This window comes from Miniopterus natalensis, chromosome 18 (assembly GCF_054644295.1).
Source record: "Miniopterus natalensis isolate mMinNat1 chromosome 18, mMinNat1.hap1, whole genome shotgun sequence".
Lineage (NCBI taxonomy): Eukaryota > Metazoa > Chordata > Mammalia > Chiroptera > Miniopteridae > Miniopterus > Miniopterus natalensis.
In genome coordinates, this window is record NC_142098.1 from 20,289,722 (window position 1) to 20,316,997 (window position 27,276).

Below are 27,276 nucleotides of genomic sequence, written 5' to 3' on the forward strand. Positions count from 1 at the left end.
AAGCACCATGCTGTTATCTATGTCTATGAGTTGTTTGTTTGTTTGTTTGTTTATTTGTTTGTTTGGCTTAATCCCTTCATGAGGTTAGGATTTAGATGCAGCCGAGGTTCAAAAGTGTTGACGCTACTCATTAAGTCCAACCCTTTTATTTTATCAGTGGGGAAACTGAAACCAGCAGGCTTGTCCTAGGCTAGTTAAGGGAAGATCCGAGGGAGCCATCCAGGTGTCCTTCCACTGCGTGACCTACCTGAACAGTTCTGGCACTTACTGCTGAGGGAGGGTCTCCCGGGAGAGGAACGGGCGGAGAGAGTAGGTGACATACATTTTATTCAAGTTAAATTTGCAGCGGTGGTGGAAATTATTCTGAATTATCCTCAGAATTATTGAGAAAATGATACCCTTAAATAAATGTTTGAAAGAAATGAGTTTTGTTGGGAATAATACCTAACAGCCACTTCCTTAAAGGTCCAAAGAGAGCAGCAAATTAAGAGATGCCCTTCAAGCAGTTGGGGGAAAGGAAGACACAGTTCCTAATACATGGCTCACCAATCCAATTACAACATTCAAATCAAGGAGAGAGAAACATGGTATCATATATAATGAAAGCTTCCTTTCCCATGGAAAACAGCCCGCTTCTCATTGTCCAGGGCTGAAGGGGACCTCAAAGTCAGCATTTACAGGAGAGGGGCGAATGCCATGTAAATCAAAGTGAAACAATCCAGTGTTTCAGGTGGAAATAAGTGCCGTGGTTTGATGTACTTTTGACATTCAGCATAATTTCAGCATCAACTCTGAAGTTCGGGGCTTGGGGTGTCTCCGTGAGATTTATGTAGTGAGAATTTACCAATCAGGAAAATCTAAGTTAGCCTTTGAATGCACTGTGACCTTATGCAGTTTGGGGTAATATAAAGTCTTCTACTAGATGCATTGTCAATAGAAAATTAGAAATGGCCTGTCTCCATTTGTAGTGGATTGACTAACATCCCCCAAAATCCATGTCCATCCAGAACCTCAGAGTGTAAAGTTATTTAGAAATAGGTTTTTGTGGGTATAATTAGTTAAAATGGGGTCATACTGGATGGGGATGGGCCCTAAAACCAATGAGTGGTATCTCTAAGAAGAGGAGAGATGATACAGACACACACACACACACATAGAAGAGGGATATAATGATGGATACAGATATTGGAGTAATGCAGATAGAAGCCAAGGAACACCAAGAATTGCAGGAGCCACAAGAAGCTGGAAGAGGCAAGGAAGAATCTTTCCCCTGGAACCTTCAGGGGGAGTGTGGCTTTGCTGACATCTTAATTTAGTCCTACAGGCCTCTTAGAACTATGATAGAATAGATTTCTGTTGTTTCAAACCACCCATCAAGGGCACCCCTTATGGTGGCCCCAGTTGACCAATACACTGGTGCTGTGTCAGAACCCTCTTTCTAGAAATAAGAACCATCCATGATCATGATGTAGAAATGCAAGGAATCTGGGCAGTGACTTTTACTAGCAAAGGGACTGAGTTCATGGTATTTTGAGTCAGCATTTGAAATTCTTCCAGATACCCTCTGAGAAGTTCTAGCTATCCTCCCCCTCCAGCAAAGGAGAAGCAGGGGCCTCAGTGAACCCTAAAGCTGCCAGCAGGAAACCAATCTGCATTCTTGCTGATGCTTGTTCAACTTTTATAGTAAAAAGCCGTAGTGAGGCTGACACAGTACACTTCTACCAGAAGATGAGAGAAGATGAGCCCCAGATGGCTTCCCAGGGAGCATGCTCTGAGCACGGGAGAGCTTGAGTGAAGAGCCCCTGGGGTCTCTTTTTTGCCTGGAACCACCCAGACTCTCAAGGAGACCAGTTGGGTTCATAATATCCAACCTAGTGGGAAGAGACAGTGGCTTAGAGCCAAGAGAGAGACATGCTGAGACAAGGGGAGCTCACATGACAAGCAACCACTGGGGTATGACACATAAAGTCTGCCCTCTGCAGAGAGGGGTCTTGTTGAAACTCAATTCTAGGTTACCATAGCCTGGAGGCCTATTGTGCTGAGGTTGGTCTAGCCCAAAAGGGCATATACCATCTAGTAGATAACACTGTTTCATGAAGAAGGTTAATGGTGGTGGCAAATGGAATTGTTCATAGCTCTTAGCCTCTCTTTAATAGGATTGAGCTTCTGTCTCAGTTTCCCCTGATTGCTATAATGAATTAACACAAACTGAGTGGCTTAAAACAATAGTAATTTATTCTCCCACGGTTCAGAAAGCCAGAAGTCTGAAATGTAGGTGTTGACAGGGCTCTGCTCTCTCTGGGGGCCCTAGAGAAGAACTTGTACCTTGTCTCTTCCAACCTCTGGCTGCGATTGGCATTCCTTGGCTTGTGGCTGCATCTCCGTCTTCTCTGTATGCACATTGACTTTTCCTCTGTACCTGTCTTTAAATTCCTTCTCTCTCTTATAAGGATGTATGCGATTACATTTAGGGTTAACCTGGATGATCCAGGATAAATTCCTCTTCTCAAGATGTTAACCCAATCACATCTTTCTCCCTAGAAGGAAATATTCACAGATTCTAGGGATAGAGACATGGGTGTATCTTTTTGGGGAGCCACCATTCAGCCAACGATAGCCTCCATGCTATGTGGTTCTGTACTGCCTCTCATTGTACTAAATGAGGTTATCTTTGAGAGTTCATGCATTTTTGCTCTCTCCTCTCACACTCCTGTCGCTTTGTCAAGAGATGAGTGCGTCCCAGGTAGTGGCTGTTCCTTCATTCTGGAACCAGAATGAGACCCAGGAGAAATAGACCTCACCTGACCCACAGCTTAGAGTAGAGCCAATGGAGCTAAGCCACAACCTAAGGAGCTTACTGTATACTACAGAAACCTAGGGGCTGCTTGTTACTGCAGCAAAAGCTGACTAATGCAAAGGAGACTGCATGTTGGTTATAAGTAGACGCTGTAATACTTCTAGACTTTGAGCATGATGGTCTCCCTGAACTGTCTGACACCTTATCCACCTGGGGAGCGCTTCCTACTTTTCTTCCTTTATAAAGGCTTAAAAAATCTAGGTGGAGGCCTTGCAAGTATATTCCCACAATGCTTTACTCCCACACATGTATTTAGCCCACTAGCGTGTCTGTAGAGTTGAGGACACTGCTGAAGTGTCTCTGTACACCTGAATGAATGCATAAAAATGCAGACCAGTGAATGACAAGAGCAGCCACAACTCCTAAGAGCTGTAAGAATAAAAAAGTAATTTTTCACTGGGCTAGGGTGCATAGTGGTTACTTGCAAGGGTCCTGGAGCTCGATGGCCTGGGTATGAATCTGGATCTTCCACTAAGTAAGAATGGGGACTTGAACTAGCTCCTTAACATCTCTGTTTCTTACCCATATGTGAAACCTCATAGGGCTGGTGTGAATTGAAAATGAGTAAGCACTTGGAACAGGGGCTGGCACCAGGTAAGCACTCTCTCAGCCAGGGCCCCGCGAACTTCAGCCCATGGGCCGAAGCTGGCCCTCTGCCTGTTGTCATATGGCCTGCCAGCTAAGATTGGCTTTTGTATTCTTAAATTGCTGAAAACAAATTTCTTAAAAGGGTAATATTTCAAGACACATGAAAGTTATGTGAAATTCAAAATATAGTGTCCATATATAAAGGTTTATTGGAACACAGCCATGCCCACTTGTGGACATACAGTCTATGGCAGTTTCTAGGCTACAATGGCAGAGGCAAGTAGTTGCGACAGAGACCACATGGCCCACAAGCCTCAAAATTTTTACCACTGATAAAATTTTCTAGCTCTTGATCTCAGCTCTTACAACTTATAGTCTCAGCAAATGTGCCCAAGTCCTGGAGCTCAGAGGCCAGCCAACACTGCCTCCCTGCTTGATCACACTTCAGTCGGCCGGTCTAAGGATGATTTCTGCAAAAATGACCACAGGTTAGCAGTGCTATCGATTTCATCTGGAACAGGGACAGCAGGAAATGGAAATTCACATCTTCTTCATCTCTTCCCCCTTAATTTTTGTCCTCTGTGTGCATCCTTCATTACTCTCAGAATGCTGTGCGTCGGGTCATCAATGAGTAAATAGGAAACAAACATAACAAATAAATAGATGGGAAGAGAGGAACAGGACTCAGGGGTTACATATTCCTGACAAGCTCAGCTTTCTCTGATTTATTGTGAAAATCCGGAGGTTTCCTCTTTTCCGCTTCATTCTCCCTTCCAGGTAATTAATTAATCCATTCAATAACTCATGAACACATAATTATTGAGTACTTATTATATCCCAAGCATCCTAGGTGCTGGGCCTCAAACAGTGAACAGGACAAACCCTCTGGTCTAGACCTCACCAGACTCCTTGGCTCAGGACCGGTGCAGGCCCACACTGGGCCAAGGGGCGAATTAGATAAAGCTACCTCATTCTTCTGGGCAGAATGCATGGCTTAGTACATGTACCAAGCACTGGATATCAACCCAGGTCACTTCTTAAGCCCATGACCTTGTGCAGGGCGCAGCTGACACAACTGTACAAGGCTCCGAGTCTGCTGGGGTCACTAACAGCTAACAGGGAGAAGGGGGACATGGGAGGTGCAGGCGTGGGGGAGATTGAAGAGCATTCAAGGGAGCATCTGACCCAACCTTGGTTGAGCCAAAAGAGGCATCTCAGAGAGGGTACCTGCAGCAGTGAAAGCAGCCATACAATAAGCCTTTTTCTTTCTTTTTCTCCCCCGTTATTGTTTCTTTTAAACATGGGGATTCTGAGGCATAGAGAGTTCAATTTTTCTTTGCCTGTTTCTGAAACTTCCTTTGTAAAAGAGAGAGAGAATTTATGCACCGCCACTTAGGCCTTCTCAATATAGTCACTGGCATTGCATTTTGGTGAAGGCACTAAATGACTTCAGAGAGTTGGGAGACCTGCGAAAGATGTTTTTATTATTATTATTATTCAGAAGCTTTTATTTGATGATATAAATCGTTACACTCACTTAAGTTTCTGCCTCAACCAAGACCAAGAATTACATCTACCAATATTCTTAGGCCCACTGCTGCCACAGAGAACCTTAAATTGTAACTTGCAAGAAAAAGAAATAATCGGAGGAATTTATCATGATTGGAAAAATCTGATTCTGGAAAATCTAAACCCACTTTGCTGTAGGGATGAATTTGCATGTGTGGCAGGCTTACATATTAAAACAACAGTGGATGTCATAGGCAAGACCCGCTTCTCTCTCCACTGGTGTGTTTATTTTCACAGCCCCATTGTTTATTAACTATCCTTGCATTTACGGCATCTCTAGACACTATCCTCCCTTCTTATGTGACCTCCCCCAATTGAAAACTAAGTCCGTATGGAATTCTCAGTCTACACAGAGGAAGGCAAAGGTATGTTATAGTATAACACAGCAAGAAACGGCTCCGTTAATAAAACCCGGGGAATTTCTAGTAACAGCTGTGGTAACAGAAACCAGGGAATCATGCAGGGAGAGGAATCAAGTACAGTAAAAGAATTCAGGTTGTGTCTTTGGAACTCACTCTGTATGACTTTTCTAAGCCTGCTCACTGCACTCGTCAATGCGCAGAAACCCCACCCTACCCAGAAATTAGCTACCTAGAAGCCTTTCTTGAATCCCAGTATTTGTTATGATATCATATGAAACCTTGCCAGAGAACCCTTTTGCACATGCAGTCAAACTCTCATCTGATATTCCCTATTCTTCCTTGCTACATATTTTTTTCTACTAAACCTTATGACTATCTGACATAGCATGTGTATCGGTTAGCTAATGCTGCATAACAGATACCTCAGCACTCAGTGGCTTTAAAAGAGCAACATTGTCACACACTGTTTGTGGATCAGAAACCTGGGTATGGTTTAGCTGGATCCTGTCTCATGGTATCTTACAAGGCTGCAACCAAGGTGTTGGCTAGGACTGTGGTTAACTCAAGACTCAAATGGGGATCTAGTGGGAATCATGGGAGCCATTTTAGAAGCTACATATTAAACCACATATTTTAATTATTTACTTTTATGTCATCTCTATCTGACTAAAATAGAAACTACATAAAAGCAAAGATTTTTTTGGTTTGTTCCTCACTACCTCCATGATGCCAGATATTTGTTTAATGAATGAACCAATGTAGAAACTGCTTTTGCTCCCCAGAGAAGTCTTTTGTGTATCTTATTTATTTTCTTTCTTTAGGGTAAATAAACTTGGAAATATTTTGAGCATCAAAAGTTTGAAATAGCATAAAACCTATTTAGGAAAAAAGGTTTCTTTTAATAGTTGTGAAAGTAAGAACAGTGCCTCTCCAAAGACCTCTATGCTCTAATCTCTGGAACCTGTGACTATGTTACCTAGGATGATGGCAAAAAAGGACTTTGTAGCTGTGATTGAAGTTAGAGATCTTGGGATAAAGAGATTATTTTGGACTATATGGACTAGTCTAAACTCATCACCTGAGTTCTTAAAAAGGTAGAAGCGTTCCTACGGAGGCTCAGAGCGAGATCTGATGACAGAAGAAGGCCCCAAGACGGAAGCTTGAGGATATAATGCCCATGGTTAGTTCTGAGATGTAGGAGGTGATATGTGTGGGAACTGGAGAAAGTCCTCTGGGAGCTGAGAACCACTCTTGCTTACAACCAGTAAGGAAACAGGAACCGCAGAACTATAACCACAGGGAATTTAGTCCTGCCACAACCTGAATGGACAAAACTGACTCTTCCATCAAACCCCCAGAAAGAAACACAGCTTGCTAACACCTCAATTTTAGTTCTCTGAGACTCATATGGACTTCTGACCTCCAGAACTAAAATGTAGTAAATGTATGTTGTTTTCACCCACTAAATGTGTGGTCATTTGTTATGACAGCAATAGAAAAAAAAATACAACTGTTCAACAGCTCTGGGTGTCTGGCTAAGCTAAGCATGATGAAGGCTTTGGAAATAGCAGTGGAGACGTTTAGCATTTGCTGTCACCATTGAAATGACCCAGTGATCATAAGTCTTAGGCCTTTTGAAAGACCCTGACTTTCAGGGAACTCCTGATAGAACCAGGCATTGTGAACCTCAGGAAAGAACGTCCCAGTTTTTATTAATACCCATCCACAAAGGATCAGAGACTTGGGATCAGCTCCTTGCTCCTGATAAGGCTCTGGGGAGGAGCCTTCCCTTGGAACTTGTCTCAGGAAGTTCTGATATCCCGATATCCTCTTTCCAGGGAAACATAAAGAGAGCTTTGCCATGAGAAATACACATTAATGCAGGAGGTATATGTAGGCTGTCCTTAGCTTCCCGCTTTTAAATTTTTGTAAGTAATCTTATGGAAGTACGACTAGTATGCAGCAAAGAACACACATGAATAGATTTTTACAAAGTGAAAATACCCATGTGAGACTCATTGCTTGTTCACACAGCAATAGTTTCTTCCCATTGCTGGATGGCGATTGGGTGGACAGGATGCAGTCTGCTTTGGCCTTTTATGTCGAGGACGTTTCAGTTCTTTCTGTTTGGGGCTATTGTGAATGGTGCTACTGTGGAGTTCTCATGCATGAACACATTTCTCTTGGGTGCAGATACCTGGGATGAGGTGATTCCAGGTTTTGCTAGTTACAAGGAATGCAGGCCTAGGGCTAGATGACATGAAAGACGTGAGTTGTGCGAATACAGGGTCAGGTGTTATCTTTACTTCAAATTCTGATATTTGCTCATTGTGGATTGTTGGACATTAATTTTGATTTTTTGTATTGATTGTAATTTTGATTTTTGGTGCCCCCTTAAATTTTACACCCAGCATGAAGGCCTCACTCTCTTCACCCTACTTCCAGCCCTGAGCAGGTCTAAGAAGCGTAATAGATGCCTCCTTCCTACACTCTCCATGTTTGGTCCCTAAAGGTCCATTGAGGCCGTCTCGGCTTGAACAGTACATTAAACACCCTGTCCTCAAAGCTTATGCCTGTGCCCACACTATTTCATGAGGGCATTTTCTTTTATTTTCAAATGGGCTCTTTTTCTTCACAAAAACCTTTGCAATGTGGTCTGAGATCTGTTGACCTGGGGGAAAATATTTCCAGTTTGACATTTAATTATTTAATTGTGTTGGGGTGGCCAGGCTGGCCTCTCAGGCACCCATTCTCTGTTCTAGACTATGTAAAAAAAATCATAATAGTAATAATAATAATAAAAAAAACAAGGATAGAGGATGGTTGCTGTTTATAAAGGTCTGGCTAGGCGGAGGGGCTGCACTCACAGCCAGATGAGACCCCAGTGCTCCTCGATAAAATTCCCCTTTCCTCCACTTCTTTAACTGGAAGAAATTCTCAATCACCCATTTCCTATCTCTTTAGCCGGCTCTATCCCGGGCTTACGCAAACAGGTATCAGCCTGATAGGATGAGGCTTTCCAGGGCTTGGTTTATTCGGTTTAGGTAAGCAAATCCTCTTAAGAAAAACAGTTCATCAGTCGGCCTAATTTACTCACCCGCAGCAGGACGTTTGTTATTTTGTTCCGTGCGAGTGGCCGGGTGTCCCGGGCAGAGCAGGCTCCCTTGCAGCTGGGAGGCAGGGCAGAGCTGGGCTTGGAAACTGAGGTTCTAAGTGGAATGATGGGATGGATTTCAGGAGGGGTAAATGCGGCTGTGGAATGGGGACCTCAGAATTGCCTGGGACCCGGGGCTGTAAAGCTAGGCCAGTGTTGTGTCCCCTCTAGGAGGAATCTGCACTAAGAATGTAATCGCCCTGTAGGGAAAGGTTTTGTTTGCTTGTTTGTGTGGCTGACCAGGGGCCCCATCCTCATGTCTGTGTGCTGGTTAATTTCTTAAGGCAGCTACTGCTTCCCAGCCACTGGGCTCCCCCAACCACCTCATCAACCTGTGACATGGCCTCATTTGTGCTTCCTCCATGAAGCACAGTGCTGTCAGGCTATGCTTTCATGTCTGGTCCTCACGGTTGCTTTCAGCTGTCAGGTCTGCCCACTAAGCACATATATATCAGCTCTACGTACTATCAAGCTAGTGGGCTCCCAGATCAGCCAGTCTTAAATCTACTCACTAGCCCTCCTCATCTCACCTTCCCATTCTGCTTGTCCTATCTGAATTCGGACTACATGTGGCATGTTCCCATCTGTAAATTCTCATTACCATTTTCTCCGATTTCTAACATGATTTCTCCAACATGCACCCGTGGTTCCCCCCATTATCACCATTGGAACTCCTCATCTATCAGTAATGCGATCAAAATCCTCCATGAAGCACAGTGCTTGTTCCCTCTCCCTCCTTCCCCTTGTCAGAGAGCCCCGAGTGCCAAGCACCGCTGGGGATATGCCAGCCAAGAAGTGGGACCCAGACAGTTAGAAATATCAGAGTCAGATCACCATTTTGTTCTCATTACCAAAGAAATATATACCTGCATATCTTAATGCACATGCCTTAGAAAGTGCAAGTACTTCGTAATCTTCCCCAACCTCTCCAACGGTTGTGCATATGTTCCTCCAAATCTATAATTTATTTATGTATGTGTGTATGTATATGTGTGCATCTGTTTCCATAGCCACTTAACCATACATCTGAGATATCTTTTTATGTCAGTACCTAGAGATCTGTCTCATTCCTTTTAACAGCCGCAGTGAGTTGTACTGTATAATGCACCATAATTTATTTATCCAATTAAAACCAGAGAATCTCAAAACACAGCTAGCGTTTTGAGGCTGAGGAATCCCCTCTCCAGCACCTCTGCGGAATGCTAGCCCAGCCCACACAAGTCCTGGGTTTCCTCGGGCAGAGAAAGTTCTTTATTGCTGCCTCTTGAATGGCTGGCGATTCCATCAGGGCTGAGGGAGATTTCCAGCTGTGCTGACGTCCAAGATATTTGAAAGATGCGCAGCAGTTCCAGTAGATAACCTGTGGAATCACTGCCATGTAGACGTGAGGGCTCCCCGATAGCTCATCCTTGGCCCTTTTATCTCTTCGCTCTACATAACCTCATTTACTTCACTGAGTTTCATATCTGCTCTGGACTTGAAATATAACTGCCAGTCTACCTTCCCACACGCAGGCGTGGACACGAGGACTTAGCGTGGCCCAAGCTGAGTGCCTCTTCCTTCAAGCTCCCCCTCTTCTCCAGCTTTTCTTCCTCATTGGGCCCCCAGGAAACATTGGCTTTCACCCTTGTTGGCTTCTTCCGTCTACCTCATGCTCTGCCTCCCAAGCATTTCTAGGATGCCTGCCCTCCTCTCCAGGCCTATCATGACTTTTCTGATTCTGGCCACTGCAGAGCTTTGGCCACTCTTGCCTCTCTCCAAACCACCCAGGGTCACTGTAAAAAAGCCCTCCTCTGACCACGTCCCACACAGGCGCTCCCATCTGGCTCTCCACCTCCTACAAAGTGAAGCACAGGCGCAGAACGCCTTCCGCACTCTGACCCTGGGCTTCCTGTCCACCCTCACCTGCACGGGTATTTGACACTCAGCTTCTCACCGCCATCCCCTTGGCTATGCCGCCTCTTCTCCCTGGGTCATCCTCTCTACCTCTTTCTTTAAGTCTAAGAAGATAATTTCTTCCTCTAAGGAGCCTCCCCTGATCACCTAGACTGGATTAGGTACTTCGGTTTTGCTCTCCAATGGGACAGCCCCTCACTCAACTATTGACCTCACCTCATGCAGTGAAAACATCCAGATGCACTCTCTGTGGGTTCTCCGATGGGAAGACCCTGCCTCACTCAGCTTTGTATCTTTTTTTCTCTTATTGCAGGAACTGATACATAACATATATTCAGTGTACATGGGATGGATGGATGGATGGATGGATGGATGGATGGATGGATGGAAGGATGGATGGATGGAAGGATGGAAGGATGGAAGGATGGGAGAGTCTGCAGAGCTGCCAATACTACTCTGGTTTTGGGTATCAGTGGAATGGAGCTGGGCAGTTTGAGATAGCTCATCCCTCCCTTTGGTTCACAACACAATGCCCTCTTCTCTGGAAGACCCCTGGGGCAGTAACAAAGTCTGGAAGGAGAGGTGATCTTGTCTTCACCTTGCTTAAGGTACCACACCAGGAGCCCCTCTGACAATGCTTGAGGGAAGACTGGTTCTCCCAAATGCTGAGGAGAAGCTGATAAGTGAAAGGTGGGGGCTGCTGGGAGCGGCTCAAAGGCACTTCAGCCAGAAACAAAGTACAAGTTAACTAACAAATGGCCAAGGTAAATTTTTCCCTTGAAGGCTGGCTCCTTCACTCTCTCTATCTAATATGATAATACTACTAATAAAATAATAATAATAATAATAATAATAATAATAATAGGAGTCTATGATGTAAGGAACACAATCTGTGTTCCAGCCACCATGTTCAACCTATTCCAAGCATTGTCAATGTTATCCTCAGGGTAACCCTAGGAGTTAGTACAATGTAACATATAGCCTCCCATTTATAGGGAGAGTTCTGGGGCCCCTGGAACTTACCGGGGGCCACTCAGGTACTAGCAGGCAGGATCAGGCTCCAACCCCAGGCAGTCTGACCTCAGAGCCTTCTCTCTTGGCTGCACCCCTAGGGGGAGGGGGTGAGAAGGGAGAAAGATCTAATGTTTCTGGATGCCCAGTGTAAGGTTTTGTCTCCAGGCTGGTCTCCTGCAGTCCTCATGGCAGGTTTTCTTTTCTTCACTAACTGGAAAAGAAGGTTGAGAGGTGGTCCCCAGGTGGCTGGGAAGTGTCAGGGCCACATCCTCAGAGCCCAGCTTGCTCTCTGTCTGCTCTTCCAAATGGGCATGGGCAGGATGAACGATCCATGGTGGCAGTGCCAGGCACTCCAGGGTGCTGCTCCTGGGCCTCCAGGGACAGACTTTTAGAGTCTCAAGACTTCTACTTTTCGATGCTTCATGCAAATGATTCTCCTCCTGCTTTGTAACCAAGTTCCTCTCAAATAAATGGATTGACAGGCTGTCTAATTTCCTTGTGTCTTCTCAATCTGAGCGCAGTGAGCACAGGGCCTTATCCTCTACACTGAAAGATCTCATTTAAGATGCAGGCTGGAGAGTTTCATCCATATGCAAAGACGAAAGTAGAGCTATTTACCATCAGGAACAAGGGAGTGGGGCTCTTGGAGCCAGAGGCGATTCCCAGCGACCTGGGGGTGCTCTCAAGTCCCCCAAAGTTCTCTCCAGTGACTAACTTTTCTGAATCTAAAAAACATTAAGTCAATGTAGACAGTAATATTTTTTCTTTGTTCTTTTTTGCATTCCCTTCACATTAATAGTTTGGGTAATAAAAAAAGAATCTCCCCCTCCATACACATCCCCCCGCCAAAGGGTGCATTGAAAATTATTATATCTTTGGAGCAGACTCAAACAGATAAAAGGACTTCTTCTTGCTCTTTTTCTTCATTTTAAAATAACTTCTGCCCAGCCCGGTGTGGCTCAGCGGTTGAGCGTCGACCTAGGATCCAGGCGATCAGGGTTCGATTTCCGGTCAGGGCACATGCCCGGGTTGGGGGCTCAATCCCCAGTCAGGGGTGTGCAGGAGGCAGCCGATCAATAGCTCTATCTCATCATTGATGTTTCTCTCTTTCTCTCTCTCTCTCTCTCTCTCTCCTTTCCTCTCTCTGAAGTCAATAAAGATATATTAAAAAATAATAATAAATTAATAAATAAATAAAATAACTTCTGAGTCACCCCAAACAGGAAAAATGCCTCCTTTCAGTCATTTCAGTTCTTTGTCATTTATTTTTTTATTGAGGTGTACAATGCAGGACATGTACAATTTTAAGTGCAAAATAGCTCAATGAATTTTTGCCTACAGATACACCCCTGTGCCCACCACCCAGATCAAAATGTGGACCATTTCGAGCACCCAGGGAGGGTCTCTCCTGTCTCTTTCCAGTAGGTACCTCTTCTAAGTAACCACTGTTCTGACTTCTATCATCATAGCTCAGTTTTGTCTGATTTGAACTTCATGAAAGTGGCATTACACAGGATGCATTTTTTTTGGTGCTGGCTCATCATTAAACATGTAATTAGCATTGAAAGCTGGTGCTCCATAACCAAATATACAGGGTGTCCCAAAAAATGTATACACACTGTAACAGCTGATAGCTCAATTTGAAAATAAAATGTATTTTAATAGACACTGCCTTTATAATTATTCAAAGTGTATGTACATTTTTGGGTGACACCCTATATAACCACATATAACCAAATAGTCTCCTGGTTAAAAAGTCTTAATGAAAGTATCTGAAACAATGTTTGGAGGAGATTTGGATGTTCTTTGCAAAAGGAAGAGGAACTTTAAGGCTTCTGCCCCCTTCCTCCACTGAAATGAAAATGAATGGATTAATCTACACCAAATTTGGGAAACGTTTAGGATGGACTGCTTAAAACATATTAAGTGGTGTTCTCGAAATCTACTTTGTAGGAGGTTTAGGGGCCCCTCAAAGACTTAGGTGACCCAGGAGCAGCTATAAGCACTGATTTGTGATAAAGCTTGTTTCTCACACAGGCAGCTCTAGCCCACCCAGGATGAGTAGCAATAAGAATTTATTTATTTTAGGGTAGTTAATGATTCTTCTAAATAATGTAGAGGACATCTGGTTGAGAAATTAATTTTAAAAAATATTTCATGCTCTACCTCCATCTTGGAGATTTATAATGTTCATCAGCAATTAGCATATTAAAGGTACTGATAAGTCCTGCTGTCAAGATAGCTATTTAATTTGGTTGAATCAGCATTAGCTAAACATCTTTGTCCACAGAATCCTTTTATTATGGAGAGAACCTTGTTCTATGTCACAGAGCTCATGTTTTCTGTAGTGTAGGTACTGAAAGCCAGCAGAAAGGAAAATCAGACTTTGGGTGGAAGAATTTTATGTTTACATTTTTGTTCTGATAAACATATGGCCTCCATCTGTATTTTCTCAGATTGTCCTGAGGTTTTAAAACATTATTGAAATCATCAAATTGAATATACTATCATAATCAAAACTTTTTTTCTTAGCATGAGTTGGGAATATTCATTTTGAAAAAGTTTATTTTATTCATCTTATGTAAACTACATTTTTCTTATTCTGCAGTTAATTATTTTGAATCACAGGGGACCAAAAATACTTATCTTTCCCATAACTGCACTGCTATCTCAAAAAATCAAGAGAGATGAGCCCAAAATGGAACTAGAGGCCCCTGAGCTGGCAAGGGAAGGTCATGGGTGAAGAGGGAAGTGATAGTTATCAGAGAGTCATGCTAGATTCTGTAATCAGGGTTCATTATCTCCTTTGACCTTTTCTTTTCTCTGTGATGTGTGTTGGAGCAATCAATAAATGCTTCCAAAATTTTCCCCCATTCTCCACAGAGGTCCAGATTTTCTGTCTGCTGGAATCCATAGAGTTTCATCAGTTATCCGATGGACATTTTATTAGTTTTTCAACAAAAGTTATTTCTGCTAACTTGCTAATTCATTCATAAGCTCTCTGCCAGCCTCTGGACATCGTGGACCTTTTTCAGCTCACTCTTGTTTGGCCAGACTGAAGTCTGTGTGCTGCTTTTAGTATATTCAGGCCATTGGAGAGAGGAAAGGTTCGGGAGGGACCTGACGGATCTCACTGCTTAGAGAAGACACATGGCAAGTTGAATGATGCTTTTGAATCATCTGACCTAAAACATTTCAGGAGAGATAAAAATAAGCCTGGTTGTTGCAAAATGTTGTTTTCTTGGATTGTTAGCTTGTGTCATGGACTACATTCAATTAAATTCAATATATAATCAGCACTTCTATCATGTGCTAGATTCTGAGAGGGATTCTCAGATAATCTTGATTCTGAAGGAGTATGCAGTCCATCTATTTTAAAAAGTAATAAATAGTCACAAAATAACAATACGTGGGTGGGATAGATGGAAGGGGCAGTGCTTACTATGTACCTATCACTGTCCTTAGCACTCCTATTATGTTAATTCTTTTACTCCTCAGCACTATGAGGTATGTATTGTTATTGTTTTTGTTTAAATCTGAAGAGACTGAGGCACAGAGAGGTTAACACACTTGCCTAAGGTCACACAGCTAATCAGTGGCAGAGGTGGGGTTTATAGGCTTTGAAGAAAAGATCACCGTTCCTGGAGGAAACTGGCTTTTATTGAGTGTTTACCGTAGACCAGATGCATACTAAATTCTTTCATGTATTATTTGGTTTAATTTTCATAAAAGCTTTTAAGGCGAAGAAGTATTATATCCATTTTTATAGATAATAAATTGAGGCTCAGGAAAGTTGAGTAGCTTGCCCAGAGTCATGGAGCTTAGAAGTGGCAGATCCATGGTTCCAATCCAGGTCTGCCTGATTCTAAATTCTTTTCAATTGCACCATGCCTCTGTTAGGCCAGACCTACAGGTTTTTTTCTCTAGCTAAATGTATTCTCACACACACACACACACACACACACACGCACGCACGCACGCACTCTTCCCCAGACACCAGTGGCTCTATTTACTCTGGTGATGGAATGTTGTCACAAAGGGGCCCATGGTAGTGGCCTCACCCTTTTTCAGAACTTAGCCCAGAGCTGCAGCCACGAGGTCATGTCATCACCGCCTTCCTCCGTGGCTGACACCTGGCCCAGGCTGCCTTGGGGACTGTGCCACAGGGAATTTTCCATGGGAGCCTGTCTCCAGTACCCTTTCTTGAAGTTGAGGGTGGCCCCTTCCCTTCCCACCGGAGCAGGGACCGAGAGCAACGAAAGTGAACCTGACTGACCCTTGATGAGGCCTGGGCCCCAGTGAATGCCCAGTGGATGTGTTTGTGGCCAAAAGGGCTGAGTCACCTCTGAGGTCATTCACAGATATCCTGCTCCCTCCTTTCTCAGCCACTGTGGGCCTGGGTCACTTGAGTGCTCTGGCTCCAGCAGAGGAGAAGAGAGAGGTCATTTGGCAGAGAAAGTAGTTAACAGAGTCACAAGTTCAGAGGAATTGCAAACATGTGCCCTGCCCCTGGCCCATTGCCTAATGAGGAAAGGATTCACCTGGCTCTCAGGGGACCTAGAGTCCCACCCTAGTTCTATTGCTTTCTTGTTATGTGACAGTAGGCAGGACCTTAATCCTCAGTGTCCCCCTTAAACCCTAGTGTCCCCCTGTGGAACAGTGAGGGCTAACAACAAACCCCATAAAAGGAGGCCAGATGGTTAAATGAGATAGGAAACTGCCCAGGGGGATGAACGCCTGGTGCCTCTGGGCTGCTATTTCTTTCCTAATTCTCCTCATCACAGTCTGCTCCCACCTCCTCATTCAAAGCACTTCTTTCACCCCTAGGGCCACTGCCTTGTCACCTGGGGCCAGTCAAGAGAGGGCACAGAAGGGCATGACAGTCATGTCACTCTGCTTGTCTAACAACGTGACGCTACCAGGATGAAGAGCTGGTCCTTCCTCAGGGACCTCAAGCCCTTCCTTCTGCTCTAGTCCCAATTCCTGCTGGGCTCAGCCCCTCTCCCTCTACCCCAGCCCTGCAGTCCTTCTTTGAGTGAAGTGAGCCCTTAACTCCCTCTTCTAGAAGTTTACTTGCATTGCTGTTACCTCTGCTAGAACAGAAAAACACACCAACTTTCATTCTCGCTTGTCACTTCCTCCGAAAAGCCTCATGACCTGGTCACTCCTGTCCATCAGGTACTCTCAGAACCCTGCACACTCCTTTCTCTAAAACCTTCACAGTCATTTAATGCTGCTTCGCCGCCAGTGTGTGCGCTCCCCTGTGAGAGCCGGGACCACAGATCTGCCCCTCCCCTCCTCTCCTCTCTTCCTTTCCCTTCCCAACCCCATCGTATCTCCGTCGCCTCCCACAGTGTTTGTACACACAGGTCCGGATGCACACTTATTGATCTAAGGCAGGAGGAAGGAATGATGCGTGCCCCATGGGGCCTGACATGCACTATGGGAAGTCGACAGCCTGTCCCTTGTACCCCTCACTTGGTCCATAGTGAGAGGCAGCTTGGCCCGGTGGGGTCCTGGCAGCCTGGTGACGTCGTCCGGCAGCCACCACCGGTCCTGGGGAAGGGCCTCCCTGTGCGTGTGCTCGGTGCTGCACTGCCTGCCTCGTGGAAATGAGCCCATGAAGTCTGATGACGCGTGGGAAGGAGCAGGTGGAGACCTAGGTGAGGGACTGGAGACTTCCCCGGCGGACTGGGCTCCCTCTTATCAAGCAGGGAGCTGGCAGGCTGTGCTTTAATCAATTGATAGCATCACTTGGCAGCCAGCAGCCAGCTCAGGTTTTGTAAAAGCCCAGGTCGCTGATTTTCCAGTCTCTTCATCCTCAGAGATTTCAGGTTGGGGCAGAAGGCTGCTGCGAGGCTCCTCCTGGAACACTGGAGAGGAGCCAGAGTTCTGCAGCTCACACTTCCCCTGCAGAGGAAATGGACCCCCAGATATAGGGGGGAAAAGAGAAGAAGGAAAGTGCCAAGAATGTCCCGAGGGAAATGAAACTGTCATATGAATGTGGCCTTCCCTTATTAAGAGAAGAAGCTCTTAGCAACTAGGATGAGTCCAGCTCAAAACTGAAGCCAGTTGGGTCTCTTTAATAAGAATCTTGTCTGTTTGTCCAGGCCTCTGCAGTTAGAAACATTTTTCACATCTCCTTTTCTTTTCATGGCCCTTCAAAGACCCGATCCCATGACCCAGCACTTTCTGCTTTCGTTGTCCATCCTTTGTCTTCAGTGTCTCCAGGTTCCAGGATGACCTTCTGTCTTGTGTCAGAATAACTTTCCCAAAGTCTGAGCAGGTCACACCCTGTTCCAAGGGGGGCACCTTCCTGTGACAGTCCCTCCTGCCCAGATGGGTGCTTCTCAAGGTGTACTCATTCTAGCACCCACCATTCTAGTGGCAGGGCAGGCGTAGGGTTTGGGAGGCAGGAGGAACTAAGACATGTTTATGAATAAATGGACGGATGGATGGATGGAAGGATTGGTGGATAGATGGTTGGATTGATGGGATTGTTAGGGGTGGGAAGATATAAAGAGGCCTGGGTGTGTATGCTGAGATGAGGCGGTATCCACAGGACAGGATATAGTGGTTAAGAGTCAGACTCAACAGTCAGACAAGCAGAGCTTGTGTTCTGATAAATTTGGGCAAATCACTGAGAGTGATCTAAGGCCAGACTTTCTCATCTGCAAAGTGGGATTGTTAGCAGTGCTTTCTCCAGAGGGCAGTTGTGAGGAATGAATGAGATAAACCATGGGACGTGCTTGGTGCCGGGCCTGACATGCAGGAAGTGCTCAGGACTAGGAGTGACGTTTAGGATGCTGAAGCAGAGATAAGCAGTGGAAGAGGTCCTCATGCACAAGAGCGTGCATGTGGGTCTGCATTGCTTTAGTGGCCTCCCCGCCTCTGTGGCTGTGCCGAGGCACTCTGGAAGTGCACTTGTCTTCTGTGTTTGACTTCAGAGCTCTCACCTGGTTTCCCCCGACAACACCCCCACCTCAGGTTGCCTTATCTTGCTAAACACCTTAAATCTCCCCAGGTCAGTTCTTGCTCTCAGCATGATACCTTGCATTTGATGTTACTTATCTTGTTTACATTAGTTAGGGTAGGTTAATTGGGCTAAAAAAAAAAAAATACAATATTTATGCAGACAACATTCAACATTTTAGGAGACAAATTCAACCAGGGTGTGGCTGGGAGGGTGGATCTCCTTCGAGCGGTGTTTCAGGGACTCAGAAGTGTGACTCTCTCATTTTCCTAGATCCCTACTGTCCACTCTATTTAGCTAGCAGTTGGAGAAAGAGAAAGAAATGCATCAAGGGGGAAATGTTTATGGCCCAGGATGGAACTAGCCTCATTTACCTCACCCATATTCTATTGGCCAGGCCAGGTCACATGACCCTGTCTCAACTGCATGGGATGCTGGGAAATGTAGTCCAGCTGTTCTCCCAGAAAGAAAGGGAAATGTGTTTGGTAAACACCTAGTGGCCTCTGTTGAACCTGCTTTCCATGTCCACTCTTGGCTGAGACACAGTACACCGAGCTCACACCTCCAAGCCAGCCTGCTGATTTCAGCTCTGTCCCTGGCCCCTGAGATTCCATCCAATATAGAGCTGCTGTCCCCCAATCCTATGCTCTCCTCACAGGGAAACCTGACAGAATAACTGGATGCCAGGTGTACAAAATAGAGCACATCACCTGGCTTTGGACACCTTTTCTCTCGAATAATGATGTTCATACTCTTGACCCATGGCCTGCAGGAGGAACCTTCTCCCCCTTCCTTTCTCTTTCCTCCCCTGCTTTCTTAATCTGGGTCATGCCAGTTTGTGCCTGGAGTTGGCTTTTTTAATTTTAAAATCCAAACCAATTAAAATGTATTTAGTAAAAGAGTGGGGAAAAAAACGTCTTTCACCTCAGCTGAGAATTGCGCCTGCCCAGTTTCACCTGGAGAAGAATTGAAACCGACAACATGTTACTAATTGGGGAATCTGAGCAGTCCCTTCCGTGTGGCTTGGAGTTTCAACACACTCACTCCAGCGTGTGCATATTCACAAGTTTACCGTATCTGAAATAGAGTTTCTCAGCGGTGGCGTCTCAGACAGACCCAGCAATGCAGTCATTTGGGGACAGGCCAAGGATTCTATTAATCTTGTACTCTACAGAGTTCGACCCAAGGGAGTTAGTTTGGGCTTCCATGGAAGCCTCCAATTGTAGGGATGTTAATGTCCTTTTTCACCAGCAGCCATCCCCCTAATCACTTTGCCCATCAAAACCATGCAAGAAGTAGTGTAGGACTGTGGGCATTTGAGCCATAAAGACCTGGTTCAAATCCCAGCCCCATCACTCATTAGCCCTGCGATTTGAGCCAATTGACAATTTCTCTGACCACCAGTTTTCTCATCTCTAAAATGGGCTCAACAATGCCAGCAGACAACAAATGAAATCATTGGTATGAAGTACCAGCACAGACCTTACCACAGAGTAGTGTTTTTCCTTCCTTTATTTCCTGTGAAGGAAACAGGAAATCCTGCCTAGGGTGTAGGGTAGAGTGAGAGCTCAAGCAGCACAGTGGTCAACACAACCAACGGTCTCCCTCTCCGGTTCAGGTGAGCTGTCTGGGCTCCAGGGAGAGAGGCTGAGGACTCCTGCTGATCTCTTGCAAGTGCAGCAGTTATTGACATCTGCAGTGATGGCCCCTCCCTGACAAATTCCATTCAAGTAGGTACCACAGAAAGGAGCTGGAGAGCCAAGGCAGGTCTTAAAACTGATGCTCATTCAAACATTTGAAATAAACGATTCATTGATTCCTGCAACTTGTACATATCCAGCACATACATAACCATACACAGTTATTCCTGGTTCTATGGAGCCCTCATGGGGACAGTAGGTTGGTATGTTGGGACAGAACACAGGTATGCTGCCATGGCACCCTAGGATGGTACACAGGTGTACTGGGATGGAACACTGACACTGTGCACTGGTATACTGATAGGACATAGGTACACTGGAATCGTGCAGTTAGATGGTGCACTGAGATGTGACATTGGTACATGGGGGTGATACACATGTGTGCTGGGTGGTACACAGAGATGAAACACAGGGCCACTAGGATGGACCATTGGGATGGTATATGGCATGGTACACAGGTATGTTTGGATGGTACACTGGGATGTTACACAGGCACGCTGGGAGGTATACATAGATGTTACATGGAGATAGTACACGGAGATGGCACATGGGTATGCGGGGAGAGTGCACAGATGGTGCATTGTAAGATTCTGTACATAAAGATGCCAAATGGACTCTGGAAAGGGTCCTACTAGTGCCACTTCTAAAACTCACCCCACTGCTTGTCATGTGGCTGATAATGTTGGTTTTGTGTTTCCCTGATGGAACCTTGTAGCTGGGTACAGTGCAGGCTTTGGAAACAAACTGCCTCGTGTCAAGTTCTGTCCCACCACTCTTGGCAATGTGAGCCTGAGAAGGTTCCTAAGCCCCCTAGGCTTTGGCTCACTCTCTCATCTGTAAAAGAGGGAAATAAAAAACCTTCTTGTAGACTCGTAAAGTACAAATGCTGTAATAAGTGAAAAGCACGTAGTAAGTCCTCTCTCAACGTTGGCTGTGGCTATTGCTGGCCACTCCGTCAGTGGTGCGGGAGTGAGGTGGACAGGGCCTGAATGTTTCGATGCACAACGTTTGAAATGTGAGCGCTACCCCTCAGCCACTCTGAGGCCTTGGGCAGGTGATTCTCCAAGCTTTAGTCTTCTTGTCTGTAAAGCGAGGTTAATAATGGCTACCTCTGAGTATTTGTTCATTTGTTTTAATAAATCATTTCATACCACAATGGATTTCAGGCAAAATGTAAAAATTCACACAAGTGAGGTGCAAATAAATAAAGAGTTCAAGGTGAAAGGAAAGCCAGAGTAGAATAAAATAATAGGTCAGTCATCGGAATGCTAGGGAGCTGAGCGCACATAAAGTGACCCGCCGTGCTTGGCATGCTGTAGGAGCTCAATAAATGCTTGGACCCCTCCTTGTATAAACACGAGGCTTTCAAGGAAGTTTTCTTATGCTGGAAGAGCATAGATGGCAAATGACATTTCCAACCAAGAGAGCCAGGTTCACAGAAGCTGGGCACATTCCTACCATGTGAATCCGATGGCCTCGGCTACAGAACAGCCATAGGGAGTTCCGGGTCCAGCAAATCACATCCGAATGTCATCTGTGCCCACCCCGAGCCCGCGCTCCTGGGTCCCGTGGCTCTCAAAGTGGCATCTTTCAGCTACAACGCACAACAGAGGCCCTGGTGGTCATTAAAATGACCCTGCGGCACCTTCTTCCCGAGAAGAGTGTGGTTGACAGCTCTGGCCATCGCCAAGTTCAAATTAAAGTAATTACAGGAGCTCCATCTCCGAGCTCTTTCAGCCTTTGCTGGCGCGCTCATTCCCTTCTTGCCCCGCAGTGCTCTGGGAACTTCTGTTGGCCTTGTCAGAAATGCTTGATGTGCTTGAGGTGGGGATGATCACCTGTGACAGGTCTGAGTTCACTTGACCTTTTGGAGAAAGAAGCCCAGAAAAGACCTTCAAGATGGCCATGGACAGTCACGTGAATCTCTCTGTCAGCCGTTCTCAGGCCTGCACATATGAGCACGTATAGGGAATCGCATTTTTTTTTTTTTTTTTTTACATTCCAGTGATGGAGACACCAAGCACGGAGATGACAGTCTTCGTTGCCTAAGGTTAGACAGGAAATCGGTGACAGGAGCCCTCTGCCACGTGACTCCACATCCACTCACTCACTGTCATCTTGTCATCCTTCTCACCACAGTGGTATCCCTCCTCTCGTCTAACACTGTCATGCACTTTGAATACCCAAGTCCTCCTGTTTTACCCTCAAACTATTCTAGGAGTTTTGAAGATGAAAAAACTGAGGGTCAGAGAGGACAAGTAAATTTGCTAAGACAGCGCAAGAAAAGAGTCGAGTTGGGACAAAAATCGATGTTCATTCTCTTAGACACTGCTCTGTGCTGTCTCAAATGCCCACCCACACTTTATTTAATTGTTTTCTTTTAACTTTCCATTATGGAAAATTTCAAACGTACACAAAGTAAGCATAGTGTTGCATTAGTTGCCTATTGCTATGTAATAAGTCATCACAAACGTAGCAGCTGAAAACAACTCCCATTTATTATCTCAGTTTCCGTGGGTCAGGAGTCTGGGCATGGCTTATTTGGGTCTCCTGCTCAGGGTCTCCCAAGACCATAGTCAAGGGGTGGGGGTGGGGGGTCTCATCTGAAGTCGGAGGCCCTTTTCCAAGTTTGTGTGATTGTTGGAGGAATTCATTTCCTTCCAGCTGTAGAGCTCATGGAGGAATTTTTTTTTTTTTTTCTTCAAGGCCAGCAAGAGGGAGACTGTGCTGCTTTGAGGCCCAGCTCAGGGCAAACTTGAATCAACTTCCAAGGGCTCACCTGATTAGGCCTGGCCCTCCTGGGATTATGTCCCTCTTGATTAACTCAGTCAAACTGATTAGAAACCTTAGTTACATCTGCAAAACCCCTTTGCCTTTGCCCATAGTGTGACATAATCATAGGATCCACATCCCACTATATTTACAGGCCCCACCCCCGCTCAATGGGAGGGGACTATACATTGTGGATCATCTTAGAATTCTGCCTACAACTATAACCCTCACGGACTCATCACTCAGCTTTTATAATGAACATTCTGCCATTCTTGTTTCATTCCCCACCCCCGCTTAAGCATTATTCATTTTTACAATTTCTTAGGAAAAACTCAGATACATTGCAATGCACACATCTTACCTGTACAGTTTTGACAAAGGGATGCACCCCCACATAACCCACCCACTTATAACAACTTAGAATATTTCCATCACCCCAGAAAGTTCCTTCCTAGTCAGACACACTTATGTATATTTTTTAATTAAAAAAAAAAGCTGATAGTTATTACAAGATACTTAATATCATACCCAATAGTATGTAGGCAATCGAGAAATGTGAACTTTCTTCCAATTCTTTTAACTTGAAGTCCAAGTTCTTCATGAGATGCCCCAAAGGCAAAGAGAGGGGACACAGCTGAGCTGCACATGGCCTTGGGGAGGAGACTTCAGAAATGCTTTGGTCAGGATGCCTGGTGAGGCCATGATGTACACCCCTTTATCTTGGGGGTAGACAGCCTTACCATTAGGTTACCATGATCAGCTGTGCTACCAGCATGGTGTCTAGGAACCATGGTGGATGCTTTCATCTCCGTTGCACTGGTCCACACATTTCTAATCGCTAGGGCCTGTGTTAGATTTAGACCACGGCCAATCACACCCCTTTGCTTTCAGATCTCTCCCGATACTGCGACATGCTCTGAACACATCTCCGGCTAGGGCTGGGGAGGAATCTTACCCTCGAATTCCCAATGTTGGGTGGGCCCTTCTTGCCTCCAAAAGCACGTCTGGGTTATAGCTGTGCTCAGGGCTTTCCTCCCTCACCAGCAAAACAATAAATAACAAGAGATAGTGTGGCATCTGGAGGAAAAAAGGGATGTGGAATCAGACAGACAAACTGCGACTTTGCCATTCGGGCCAATTTCTTTTAACATCTGAGCCCCTCTCTCTGTCTGTCTCTACTCAACTTCATTGTTGCTTTTTCTCCTGCTGAAAACACAATGCTTGGCAGAAAGCGCCTGAGAAGCCCTAGTCCCTTCCCTTTGCCTGTGAATTTAGCTCTTCCTTTCGCTCCTTCGTCTGTCCAGCCAGCCACTCTCTCACCACCTAATATATATGTGAGGAATGGAAACACATGGATTAATCAAATGTAATTTGTGCCTTTATCAGGGGAAATGGGCATTTTTCTAAATACCAATAGTGTGAGCCAGGCGGGGTCATTTCCCCCAAAGAAGTAAAGAACACAATGCATTAAGGTTTCCAGTGGGATTACCTTCCCCACCATCTGGAGAGGCTCAGATGCGGGGTTAGCCACTGATCTCGAACTTAGAGCCCACAAATAATTCTAGCCCATTACGCCCCCACTTCCTTCCTTCCCCTTCTTATTTCCTCCTCTCTCCTGCTCTCTCCTTCAAGGAGATACTCCATCCGGCTTCCTCTGTGCTGTTCCCTTCCTTTTGTTCATTCCCCCATCCTTATAGCCATGGGGATGCTCATCTCTACTAACTACACTCTCTGTGTTGCTTCCTCCCTGCCCAATGCTTTGTGAACCGTAATCCAAGCTCCCCGGGGTCTGTAGATGACATGAGCAGGACCCCACGAAGAGCAACGCTGGTGATTTCTCATTTAATTCTTTCAAAGATTTGATTTTTTTAAATTTAAAACTCAAAAATGCCATTAAACCCTTGCCCAGATCAGCTGTATCTTTAAGTGTAAAATCCATTTTAGTCCGCAGAGCTTGTGATACGGTTAAGTAGTTACTTTTATTGTCTGTCTGGGCATGGTTTTTAACTGCAGGTGGAGAATTGATCGATAATGTCATAAAGACACGCTCACCCCATGCCCTTTCCCCGAGCCCAAGCTCGGGGGAGTGGCTCAGGTCTGTATGCCCTGAATTGTGCAGGGTTTAGGAGGCCATCGGATGCATTCTCTCTGCTTGTTATGTTTTCTGACATTGTTTGGCAAAAAGGCTATGTGTTCTTTCTACTGTTTCCCCAACTCTTTGTAAAGGTAAATATCCACTGACCATTTGCACCACTTCAGGAGCCCGAGGGGATACGACTGGGTCCTCCCTATTGTAAGAGGCCTGCTCTGACTCCATCTCTCCAGCTCTAACCCTGGGGGGTAAGGAGGAGTCAAGTTCAAGGAACAATCATCATCATGTTAAATGTCCCTGTTGCCCTCCTCGGATTTGGGCATCCTGGGACTGCTCCTGTGTTCATTCATCTTGTTGACATGTAGATATCCAGGGATTGCAAAGAGAAATGAGGCCTCCTTCCCTGTCCCGAGAAGAAAGTTAAAGAGAAGAAATGAGGCCCATAAGTGTTTTTCCCCAAGATGTGACAGTGCGGTGCTGCCCTCTCTGAGTGAGGGGTGTGCACAACTAGACGGGCGTGAAGGAATGCATGCATAACTGTCTTACGTTTAAGCTTTTACATGTGTATAGTGGGAGATATAACCAATGTCCTGGTGATCCCATAAACCTGGAGTGAGGGTTCAACATGGCAACATGGGTAGAACTGTCTGAAAGTCTTTGTTTAGTGAGTCACAGTATTCTCAACCCTCTGTGCGTGACCCAGGGTGTTTTGAATATTTGGAGTTGAGAATTCTGCCAAACCCTTTGCGATGTCCTTGCATCTTTTAGGATCTGTAAGATGAGGAGAAAGAGAAAGTTTGTAGATTGATAGACAGAGAAGCTCTGCTGTGAAACCTAGAAAGACATCCCTTCTATCTCACCACCCTACCCTGTTACCTCCTCCCTCAGCAGAAAGAGAAAGATCAGCAGGAAGGCAGGCCAGTAAAAAGGTATGAAACTGTGGACCTATAAAATGGCACACGTCAGGCAAGTTGTTCAACAAACATCTAGAAGAATAACAGTGATGATGAGGGTGAAGATGGGTGGCATTAATAAACACAGTCATGATGGTGTTGGCCACCATTTATTGGCCACCTAGTATCTTTCAGACATTAAGTAACATACTTCATCCATCCATCCATCATCCATCCATCCATCCATCCATCCATCCATCCATCCATCCATCCATCCATCCATCCATCTTTCCACTCGCCCACCCAGTTTCTTTTATCTATCTATCATCTATCTATCTATCTATCTATCTATCTATCTATCTATCTATCTATCTACCTATCTATCATCTATCTATCTATATCTATCTCTATCTATCTATCTATCTTTCTATCTATCTATCTATCTATCTATCTATCTATCTATCTATCTATCTATCTATCTATCTATCATGTATTTCTATCTATCTATCTTATCTATCTATCATCTATCATCTATCTATCTATCTATCTATCTATCTATCTATCTATCTATCATCTATCTATCTGAAGTCCTCATGGCAACCTCATGAGGCAGATATTTATCTGCGTATTACAGATGATGTATCTGACACAGCTGGTAGCAAACCTGGGGGAAACCCTGGTCTTTGTGTTTCCAATTTCTTGTCCTTTCTCAGTAAACTAAACAACTTGAGTGTCTCTCACTGTGTTGGGCTCTCAGGATACGAGCATGAATAAGAGACAGTGGTGCATGGTGGCAAAGAGCACAAGTTCTGGAGTCAGACAGATACGTGCCACTCATTTATCGCTTTCCGTCCATTCACCCATCTGTGCACCCATGGATCTACCCATCCATTTTAAAATTATATACAGGGTGGGGAAAAAGTAGGTTTACAGTTGTTCATATGGAAAATAATACAATAATTAATAAATAATAATCCAAGAATAAACTATTTTGAGTACTCACAACAGTAAACCTACTTCTGCCCCACCCTGTATTGAGTGCCTTCTATGGGCCAAGCGCCATATTGGACAATAAAATCCTGGCTCCCCATCCTATGATACATTAAACAAATCTTCTAACCTCTTTAATCATCTAACCTCAGTTGAAAAATGGGGAGAGTACTAATGCCTATACCATTGGGTTGTTATGAGAAATAAAATACACTTAACATCGTATCTGGCAAGAGCGAATTAACAAATGTTAGCTGTTATTGTTGTCAGTAATAGTATTTGTATTGCATGGGAAGACATGGACCCTGCCCTCTGGGAGCTCACAGTGAGGGCTGAGGCCACCCCTCTGCTTCCCTGGCACTTTCTCTAGCCCCAGTGGAGTGGGACCCCCTTGCTGCCTGCGCCTGCTGTAGTCC